This window comes from Miscanthus floridulus, unplaced genomic scaffold (genome assembly GCF_019320115.1).
Source record: "Miscanthus floridulus cultivar M001 unplaced genomic scaffold, ASM1932011v1 fs_142_4, whole genome shotgun sequence".
Taxonomy (NCBI): domain Eukaryota; kingdom Viridiplantae; phylum Streptophyta; class Magnoliopsida; order Poales; family Poaceae; genus Miscanthus; species Miscanthus floridulus.
The window spans coordinates 99,100-111,040 of record NW_027096262.1 but is presented as its reverse complement, the minus strand read 5'-3'; the positions used below and the strand labels follow the sequence as shown (position 1 = coordinate 111,040).

At 43.9% G+C, this 11,941-nt stretch overlaps 1 pseudogene; it reads left to right on the top strand.

The window, feature by feature from the left end:
• The first annotated feature begins 549 nt into the window (after positions 1-549).
• LOC136530471 (glutaredoxin-C10-like) lies at positions 550-1,154 on the top strand (annotated as a pseudogene).
• The last annotated feature ends 10,787 nt before the right edge of the window (positions 1,155-11,941 follow it).

Here is an 11,941-nt window from a genome sequence, read left to right as displayed (position 1 = left end):
CTTTATATGACAATTGTACATCTCACCAAATTCTAAAACTTTCTAGTTGACAAGTTTTTCGTTTGAGATCGTTCAAAAGGCCAAACATGCGTAAAGAGGCCATGTGCATACAGACTCATCCCAAGTTGAATGGAACCAATTTTTAGAGACAGATAGCTCAAGTCCACCACCTCATGCCTCCAAAAATATATTTGTAGAGACGGTTGTTCAGCCACCCATTTTCACATGCCTTTGGTTAGAGCCTCAAGAAATCGACTTTTTAGTTATATGTAACAAAAATGTTTATATACTAGTGAGCTTTAACCTGCTCTCGATCGCTTGAAGAACCACTTGTCAGTTATATATACCCAACAAGTCCAAGTTAATTACACATGCATGCATGACATGTTTAGGTGATGACACTTGCTAATTAAAGGACTATAAAAAAGGTTTTCAAGAATCTTAATCCACAGCAAGTAGCTAGTCGGTGCAAGAATCTTAATAATCCACACAGCAAGTAGGTACGTGGCTACGTGCAAATATTTCCCAGCAGCCTATAAAAGGCAAGCCATGGCGGCATGCCCAGCACAACACAAGAAATCACATCCAGCCAGCCATTTCCAAGCTAACGAAACCCAGAACCTTCCGGGCGTCACAACAATCGGCAAGACAGCAACCGGAAGCTGCCACTGCCAATGGACCGCGGCGAAGCTGGCGTCAGAGCGCGCGGTGGTGGTGTTCACGGCGAGCAACTGCAGCATGGGCGACGTCGTGACGTCGCTGCTGAGCAGCCTGGGCGTGAACGCGGCCGTGCACGAGCTGGACAGGGATCACCCCCGGGGCCCGGAGATGGAGAGGGAGCTTGCCAATAGGCTCGGCGCTGGCGCCGGCACCGGCGGCCGCGGAACACCCGCTGTGCCGGCGTGTTCGTGGGCGGCGACCTCATCGGCGGGACCAACAGGGTCATGTCGCTGCACCTCGCCGGCGAGCTCGTGCCCATGCTCAAGAGCGCCGGCGCGCTCTGGCTATAGGACGGATCGAGCAGACGTGAACGCGCACATGCATGCATGCATCGCTAGCTTTTCTTTCCCTCATATATAGCATACATGATGGATAAGGACATGGCAAGAACGAAGAGAAGATCGATATAAAAGAGTGTCCGTGCGTGAATGGCAGTTTTTCTATGCCCTAAGCTGAGATAAGTATTGTAAATGCACAATATGTTTCCAATGCGTGCATCATTAGGTCGATCCAAAACTCGTCAGCTGTACCAATCTGATTTCAAATTACTAAAAAGATTAGAAAAAGAACTATATATGGTGCACCATTGCAGAACACTCATCACCACCGCCGGCTCGGGAGACCCAATCACCGCTGGTTTTTTATCCTCTGCTAGTAATATTCAGCGGTGATAACCAAGATTATCATGGACGGTTCGAATTAGCGGTGAAAATTATTATCACCATCGGCTTGTTATATGAAGCCGCGGTGATAACTGGAAAAAAAAATCAAAAAAACAACTACCAAGTGAGCTGGCCAAACCCATCAAGCTCAACATCTCAACAAATCGTCGTTGCCCTATCCGGTCATTGCCGTCATCACTAGTAGAGAAACGACCTTTGATCCCACCTCGAAATTTGGCTTTAGTCCCAGTATTTTTCGCGCCCGGGACTAAAGAGACCTTTAGTCCCGGTTTGTAGCTCCAACCGGGACTAAAGGTCCCTGCCCAACGGCTACTGCAGCAGGCTTGCAGGGGACCTTTAGTCCCGGTTGGAGCTACCAACCGGGACTAAATGTTCACTTTTACTCCCGGTTTGTACCTCCAACCAGGAGTAAAAGTCTACTCCCGGCTGGAGGCTCCGTCCGGGACTAGAAATGGACATTTAGTCCCGGTTTCTGTCTACAACCGGGACTAAAGGTCCCCTCCTATATACCCCTTGTTCCTTTCCGAGCCCGAGCCACTTCGAGCTCAGTGTTCTTGCTTCATCGCCGGCCTCTCTTCTTCCTCATCACCGGTGATCACAAGATTTCTTCCATTCCTCCATCAATTCTTCGGTTCTAAAGGTTACCAACTTTATACTCTCTTGTTTCATCAGTAGCTTATTTCATTTTGTGGACTAGATATATGTGGTTTTTTTATGATAGATTTTTTTTATTTATAAGCCATTTAAGCTCAAAATCATTTTAAAGTTTGCATATTTGGATGAAGGAAGGTTAAAGTAGTTATTCAAAACTAGTATTGAGCTTTCATTTCTAGCATGCATAGCCCACTTCATGCTTTAGAGATATAGAGAATTTTGGAGTTTTTTTTTAATTTTATTTGTTTATAAAATGAGAAATTTATATTATATTAAAAATGAGTATAGAGAGTAGATGGCAACTGCTTCTGGGTCCTCGGCCTCTCATCGGGTTACAAAGCAACTGAGGCCGGACCTCCCTCTCATTGCATGCGGCAAGTGTGAGGAGAAGATTGTGATGGAGTACCGGGTGAGGAAGGAGTGTCCCAACAAGGGCTGTATCTTCTACAAGTGTCCGGATCGCAATGTGAGTTATTTTGTCGCATTTGAAGATTATGGTTAATTTATACTTATTTTCATGATGATTGTGATTAAAGTTCTATTTTTTGTTTTAATTTCAGTGGGATGGCACTGGATGTTCAGGCTGGTACTGGGAGGAAGAGTATGTTGAACACGTGCAAAACTCTCTTGCACAGGCGGCTACGGTGGCTGATGAGGCAGTGATCCTGCGGAAGAAGCCCATATATGTTGAACAAACGCATGATCTATCTGTTTTAGTTGGGATTGGTCGCGAAATCCTTATGCTGCTGAAGTGCATTTTAGCTTTAGTTTTTTTAGTGGTAGTTGGGATTGTCTACATTGTAGCGAGACTTTCATAAATTAATACCTTGTGTGGTGGCATGCATGTCGTATAATTAACTAATTATGTTCTAGGTTTTAATATGGTATGTATGTCATGTAATGCAGATGAGTCGGCATTGGATGTACAATGCTGATCGCCGCTCCCAAGAGTTCATTGAGGGCGTGCATTCTTTCTTACGTGTGGCCGGGGCAAAGAAACGCGATGGTTTCATGTGCTGCCCATGTGCCATATGTAAAAATTTGAAATAATATGCTAGCTCAAGGAGTCTTCATTCACACTTGTTGAAGTCGGGTTTCATGCCAAACTATATTTGTTGGACGAAGCACGGAGAAACCGGGGTTGTAATGGAAGCAGGTGAAGAAGAACAATGGGACAATGATGACATTATTACTGAATATGGGGCCTTCAATGATACTGCAATGGGGAAAGCTGAAGAAAAGGTAGGGGCAGAAGATGAGCCCACTGATGATCTTGGTCAGGCCATTCGTGACGCACAAAGAGAATGCGAAAGTGAAAAGGAGAAGATCAAGTTTGAGCGCATGCTAGAGGATCACAAGAAATTGTTATACCCAACTTGTGATGCGGGGCAGAAAAAGTTGGGTACCACACTGGAATTGCTGCAATGGAAGGCAAAGAATGGTGTATCTGACAAGGGATTTGGGGAGTTACTGAAAATCCAAAAGAAGATGCTTCCGAAGGATAACGAATTGCCCGCCACTACGTACGAAGCAAAACAGGTAGTCTGCCCTTTGGGATTAGAAATCCAGAAGATACATGCATGTCCTAATGATTGCATCCTCTACCATGGCGAGGAGTACAAGAAGTTAGATGCATGCCCGGTATGTCATGCATCGCGGTATAAGATCAGGCGAGATGACCCTAGTGATGTTGAGGGCGAACGTCCTACGAAGAAAATCCCTGCCAAGATTATGTGGTATGCTCCTATAATACCACGCTTGAAACGTCTGTTCAGAAATAAAGACCATGCAAAGTTATTGTGATGGCACAAAGACCGTAAGGTAGATAATATATTGAGACACCCTGCTGATGGGTCCCAGTGGAGAGCAATCGATAGAGAATTCCCGGAGTTTGCAAATGACGTAAGAAACTTAAGGTTTGCTTTAAGTACGGATGGTATGAATCCTTTCGGGGAGCAGAGCAGTAGTCATAGCACTTGGCCTGTTACTCTATGTATCTACAACCTTCCTCCCTGGTTATGCATGAAGCATAAGTTTATTATGATGTCAGTGCTCATCCAAGGCCCAAGGCAATCTGGCAACGACATCGATGTGTACCTGAGGCCACTAGTTGAAGAACTTCTACTTTTGTGGAATAGACCAGGTGTACATGTGTGGGATGAGCACAAACAGGAGCACTTTGACCTGCGAGCATTGTTGTTTGTAACAATCAATGATTGGTCTGCTCTAAGTAATCTTTCAAGACAATCAAACAAGGGATATAATGCGTGCACGCACTGTTTCAATGACATTAAAGGTATATTCTTGAAAAAATGTCAAAAGGTCATGTACCTTGGCCATCGTCGATTTCTTCCTACGAATCACCCCCTAAGAAAGAAAGGCAAGCATTTTAAAGGTAAGGCAGACCACCAGACCAAGCCGGGCAACCGAACTGGTGAGGATGTACTTAATATGGTCAAGGATGTGAAAGTAGTATTTAGAAAGGCACATGGCAGCGAACCTATTCCGAACGATGCCGACAGTCACGCACCCATGTGGAAGAAGAAGTCCATATTTTGGGAGCTACCCTATTGGCAAGTCCTAGAGGTCCGTAGCGCGATCGACGTGATGCACCTGATGAAGAATCTTTGTGTGAACCTGCTAGGCTTCATGGGTATGTATGGGAAGCCTAAGGACACACTTGAAGCACGACATGACCTGTGGTGTTTGAAAGAACGAGACAACCTGCATCCAGAGAAGACAGATGATGGACGCCATTACTTAAGTCCTGCCAGCTACACTCTTAGCAAAGAAGAGAAGGAAATCATGTTTGAATGCCTAGCAAGCATCAAGGTACCATTTGGATTCTCCTCAAATATAAAGGGAGTAATAAATGTGCTAGAGAACAAATTCCTAAACTTAAAATCCCATGACTGCCACGTGCTCATGACACAATTGCTTCCCATTGCATTAAGAGGAATTCTACCTCCAAATGTACGTCTAGCCACTGTGAAGCTATGTGCATTCCTAAATGCAATTTCTCAGAAGGCAATCGATCCAATGGATCTATCTAAACTACAGAATGATGTGGTTCAATGCCTTGTCAGCTTTGAGTTGGTGTTCCCTCCTTCCTTCTTTAATATCATGACACACCTCCTAGTTCACCTGGTCAAGGAGATTAGCATTCTCGGTCCTATGTTCCTGCACAACATGTTCCCCTTTGAGAGGTTCATGGGAGTTCTAAAGAAATATGTTCACAATCGTGCTCGATCAGAAGGAAGCTTCGCCAAGGGCTATGGAACAGAGGAGGTCATTGAGTTTTGTGTTGACTTTATTCCCGACCTTGACCCGATTGTTGTTCCTAAATCACGATACGAGGGGAGACTAAGTGGAAAGGGGACACTAGGGAAGAAACCATATATTGGTATGCAGGACAATTATTTTAATAAAGCACACTACACAGTTCTGTAAAACTCCTCTTTGGTGGATCCGTATATCGAGACACATAAAGAGTTGCTCCGATCCGAGTTTTAAGGGAAGTCTGAAGCTTGGATTACACGTCAGCACATGGAAACTTTCAGCGACTGGTTGCGAAAAGAATGTCAGGGTGATGAGAGTATTGATGAGCAACTTTATTTGTTGGCTAGGCAGCCATCGTGGCATATCCTCACATACAAAGGGTACGAGATAAATGGGAATACATTTTACACAGTAGCCCAAGATAAAAGGAGCACTAACCAAAACAGTGGTGTCCGCATAGATGCCATCGACCCTAATGGAAATAAGCAAACATATTATGGCCGCATAGAGAAGATATGGGAACTAAACTATGCACCTACTTTTAAGGTACCTTTGTTCAAGTGCCAATGGGTAAAGGCAACTAGAGGTGGGGTAGCAGTCGACAACCAGTATGGAATGACAACCGTGGACCTCAACAATATTGGGTACAAAGACGAACTGTTCGTCCTTGCCAAGGATGTGAATCAGGTGTTCTATGTCAAGGACATGGCTACAAAACCGAAGAGAAGGAAAAACAACAACGACCCAATCAATGAGCCAAAGCGCCACATAGTTCTTTCAAGGAGAAGAAACATCGTCGGAATTGAAGACAAGTCAGACATATCAGAAGATTATGAAAAGAATGACCGAATTCCACCCTTCACAGTGAACAAAGACCCAAGCATCCAGCTAAATGATGAGGACACTCCATGGTTACGGCGCGATCATAACCAAGGGATATATGTTAAGAAGAAGTTCACTACTGTGCCCGCTTGATATATATATAGTGATGTATTAGACCTATTATGTAATAATTGTGACTTCAGATTTTATTGTCATATTTTCATATTTTCTACTGTTTAAATGAATTTTCTGCTAGACGGTGGATTTCCCGTGGAGAATGTGTGATGAAAAACCAAATGATGAACGTTAATAAGATGTGAAAACTAATTTCCTGTCGAAAAACAATAGTTTTAATGATTTTAATTAAGTAGTATATTTTTGCATGGTGTAAATTGTAATTATTATTTACACTATGTCAAATATTTATACAGTAAAATAAAAGTGTTTAGTTTACAAATTTTTGTTGCGTATAATAATGCAAAACCAAGTCCAAGAATTTTTTTATAATTTTTTGGATAATATTTTATTTATTAGGCAATTAATAACTCTCTGGATATTTATATAAAAGAAATATATAAAAAAGGAAAAAACTTATGGTAATTGGAGAAAGACAACTGCAGCTCCCCTTTACTCCCGGATGGATCAACCACCCGGAACTAAAGGTGGAGCTTTAGTCCCGGGTGTATCCACTAGCTGGGACAGATCCCCCTTTACTCCCGGGTGGATCAACCACCCGGGACTAAAGGTACAGCAGCAGTTTTCGCGGCCCGCCCAAATGCCCTTTACTCCCGGGTCATGGGTACACCCGGGACTAAAGCTCAGACCTTTAGTCCCGGTTTGGTATCTCCAATCGGGACTAAAGGTATCCCTTTATAAACCACGCCCTAGTTCTCTTCCTCTCTGTCTCTGCCACGCCGTCGCCTCATCTTCTCCACCAGATCGATCTAGTAGTGCCGCCGCTCCCAGGCGACCACCCTAGCCTCGCCTTGTCAGCGCGCCTCTTCTCCGGCCGGCCAGCGCGCCTCGCTCATCCTCATTGGAGCACGTGTCGTCCTTGTCCCCGGCCCCCACCTCGCTCGTGCTCACCGGAGTGCGTCAAGCCTTCACCGCGCTACCTCACCGGAGCTCACCCGAGCCTTCCCCGCGCGCGCTGCCTCACCGAAGGGCGGCCGAGCCTTCCCCGCGCTACCTCACCGGAGCTCGCCCGAGCCTTCCCCGCGCGCACTGCCTCACCGGAGCACGGCCGAGCTCCCTTGTAATTAGTTTCTCTTGTATGTGCCTGTCAGTAGCATTGTATGTTTGAGCATGTTTGAGTTTCTATAAAACACGACGTGCGGGACGGTGGAGAACTCGTGCTGCCGACTCCACGCGGCTGCGGTGCCCAGCGGTGCGGCTCGTTTCCATCGGGAGCGCCAGGCAGGCGTCAGTCGTCGTTCGGCTCTACCGGTCATGGTTTTGCGGTTGCGTTGCTCGTTTCCTTCGCCTGTGGTGCCGGTCATGGTTCAGCTCTTCGTTCGTAGAATCGGAGCCCAAACAGTTGCATTCTTAGTTCGTGTTGTTTTTTAAAGAACGGTATAAACGCAAACAACTATATGTATGTAACTGCACACGTCCGATGAATAAGTACATAGAAACCATATCTTAGTACCTCCAAGGTGCTAAGCTAACATATCTTAAAATTAACGAAAGAACCAAAGTTATCTCGTTGTTGGGTACGTTGTTTACCATTAAAAAATAATTAACCACAAATACTAGCATTCATGCTGAGACTCAAACTATATGGACATGTTTCACCACAAAGATTCTGACCAATTGAACTATGACCTAGTATTTTTGAGCCTGCGTGATAGGTTGTTCATTTTGTTAACAACCTAAACTCCTAAAGCCTAATATTTGGCTTGTATGACACCATACAGTTCTAATTTATAATATGTAGCAAATATAGAACACATATTTGAGCATGATTTCATAAATTCATAGAATTTATGCATAAATTGAAATTGTTTAACAATTAACATAAATAAGTGTCAATAATTCAACATATCAAAGTGGCAACATCCGTATTAGTTGAATTTATGGACCGTGTTCATCTCGGCGAGCATGTTCTCTGCTGAGCGGTAACGGACGTCAAGGAGGAGCTTTGATTGTACGAGGGAGAGCGGCAATGGTCGTGGAAGACCGTGTTCCCTTCCTCGTAGAATCGGAGCTCTTCCTTGGCCAAGTACGGTGCCGTCCGGTGGAGAAATGCTCGCCGAGATGATCACGTAAGCAAGGTCAACTAGTACGGATGGTTATTTATTGAAACAGGTTTTATTTTTTATAGATATATCTAGTGAAGTAAAAGCTAGATGGCTGCCCCGAGAGATAACATGGATGAAGAAATGATGAATATTATCAACACCGGCACTCAATTTGCCGATGGTGACCAGCAGGATGTAGATGACGGGAGTCAATACATGGCTCTTGAAGAAAACCAAGAAAATATTGTGCAAGAAAATACTGGGCGATGTATATTTATATATATATATATATATATTTGAATATTGTATATATATATTTGAATATCTATCATCTATTATGTGTACACATGATATTTATTTTTTCTTTTTTTATACGTAGCCCTCTGGATCGACGACCACAACGGCGAAAAACAAAAATATTCGAGGCCCAAAAAAGCCATTGGAGGGGCGCTACATAATATAGGAATTCAATATCGAGACAGGCGAACCACTTGGTCCACATGCAAGGAAATTCGTGCAACACTGTGGTACCTTGTAAGGGACAAACTTCCGATCAGTGCCCGTGAATGGAAGCAAAAGATCAACGAGCCTCATGTTAGTTTTGTCTTAGATCTTGATAAGAATTTAATTTAGGATGATATCCTTCAACATTTCACGTTGCAAGCGGATGATTATGATGATATCAATGATAATGAATTGAAGGAGCTAGTTTGAAAGTGGGCTATGAAGAAGATGGCCATACAATTCCAGACTTGGAAGAAATCCCTATACACGAAATACATCAAGAAGAACCTAACGCCGAATTTCAATACTAGTGGCCCGCTCGCGAAATTGAGGCCCTACTGGAATGATTTTGTACAGTACAAGACATCGGAAGAGGGTGAGGAACGGGTGAGAAGGAACCAAGAGAATGCCCGACAGAAGGTATACCACTATGGCATGGGATGAGGTGGCTACGCGACTGGCATTCCCAAGTGGGAAAAAATGGAAGCGGACATTCTTGCTAAGGGTATCACACCAGAATCACTCAATTGGCCCAAACGCGCGAAGAATTGGTTTTTCGCTCATGGGGGGAAGACTGGACCTAGAGACCGGGAAGCTGGTTCATGGCCCAAAACTTGAAAGAGCAACACAAAGATTATCTTATGCTCTACAAGCTAAAGCTATTGGTGCGTTCAGGCCCAATAGAGAGAAGGATGAACTGACGTATGCCATCGGGACTGCTAAACACAGTGGCCGAACAAGAGGTTTAGGACGAAACATTTCTTGGGAGCATGGTTTCCCTAACGACAGAGATACCTATAGAAGCCGGTAGAGAAAGAAGGATGAGGAAGCAACGTGGATCAGCAGGTTGGAGGAATATGTTCGTGAGTCACGGGAGGCGTTGCTTCAAGCACAAGAGCGCGAAAAAAACATACAAGCTAGAATGCAAGACGAAATCATAAAGCAAGTGCAAATAGCAATGAGTGCCCAAAGGCAGGCATCAGATGCAGGAATCAACATTAACATTAGCCCCCTGATCAGTTGAAAAGCAGCTGCGCTTCCACGGAGTTGCCAAATCAAGATGACGCAATGCTACGTTTCCCTGTGGATGACATCACTGCATCGTTTACATCATGTGAGCTACATATTCCAAAAGAGAATGCCACAATCATGGTGGCTCTAGATGTTTTTTCTCCTCCAGATCCTACCAAGGCACCAAGAATCCATGGGGCAATAATACCACCTGGATATGTTAGCGTCTCAGTGGATAGAGTTAACAAAGGTTTTAGTGATCTGGCTCTTGACATTCCAGGAGGTGATGGGGAGAAGACTCTAGGAGAAGCAGAGAAGACATTCATACTATGGCGCAAGCGCTACATCATTATTCCCGGGGTCTCTAGTCCACCGCCGCTTCCTCAATTGCTAGACAATAGGCGCGGACAAAAGTGAACAAAAAAATTTTCACTAATTTTCTATTGACATGCATGATTAAAAATAACAATTTCTTATACCTAATTATTCTTTTTTGTACTCACACAGCAGGGTCTCCGCCAACCTAAGTCCAATTATCTAATCTCTAGATCATCATAGTGCTCCGGGAAATCAGGTGGCAACGCCGCCGCCGCCGCCACCTCTAAGGAGGTCTTCAACGCCTCCAAGGAGGTCTCCAACACCTCCAAGGAGGACTCCAACGCCTCCAAAGAGGTCTCCAACGCCTTCCCCGCCTCCCTTGATGACTAAGAATAAGCCAGCTCCTAAGAGGTCCGCCCCGCAAACAAAGCCGTTGGCCCACCAGCCGGCAAAGAAGAAAGCCACATCTAATCCAGTTATTCCCCAAAAACTGTCTTATGAGAAAAGTGAAAAGGAATTAAATATTGTAGTACAAAAAGATGTGGATAGTTTCTTCGAAAAAGTGAAAAAGCAACGAGAAGCGAGGGAGAACCCGGAGAAACCGTACTTCTACCTACCTCCAGATCTTCTAAGAAAGAAGGTGGACCAAAAAAAGTGGGAATCTCAAAAGACCCTGCCAAAATCGGACTACGACCGCTCTCTCACCAAGTCATTTGAGGCGGCACAAAAAAAGACTAGACCAGGGAAAGGTGTTGCACAACTCGGACAACAATCGCAACAATCAGTCCCCCCTCTTGTCGTTTGTAATGAATATGGTTCGAACTTAGACTTAGACATCGATTTTGAGGAGCTGGCTCGGTTTTACGAGGAAACTGGTTTGGACCTTGCCTAAGTGCTCACTGAAGGACCATCTGCTCCGAAAGTGGATCCTTGGAAAAAATTTGAACATGGAAAGAGTCTATACAACCCTGAGGCCTTAGGTGAACTGGGTACGCAAATGTACCTGCTAAACAAGTGGTACATGGCGGCGTGTGAACGGGGAGAGGCCTTTGTTCCTATCAGAGTTAGAAACCAACATTACTTTCGTGGCGATGACGTTATATATGTCAAGTTTGTAGAATTACACCAACTATGCCACCTGGACTCTCTCGACAAAAGTCTCATTAGCTGCTATTGTCTGTAAGTGTGATTATTTTCTACTATTAAAGTATATATATAAAGCTACATGTATATATATAAATTATATATCATCACACTATATTTTTATATATGCAGATATGAGATGACAGAACTTAGAAAGAGAAATGATAATGATGTTGGTTTCATTGATCCAAATGTCATTCAAACACCCTAACTCCCCGCCTCAATGGAAAGCTGAACTCGAGAAAAATCTCATGAGGTTCTTAGTGAACCAACAAAACAAGAACATACTCTTCCCCTACAACTTCAAGTGAGTGTTAAATAATTAATGTCGATCATATGGACATTTGTTCAATTATTTGCTTACTAGCTAAGCTATCTCCCATGTATATATATACTCTAGTTAATGTCGATCATATTTGTGTATAAAAACATATGCAGCAATCACTGGATATTGATGGTCATCGATATGGCCAATAGTCGGTTGAGCATCTTAGACTTGTTAAGAAAAGAGCAAACAGAGTACCAAGACATGATAGATATTATCCAAGAGTAATTTGGTCTCTCTAG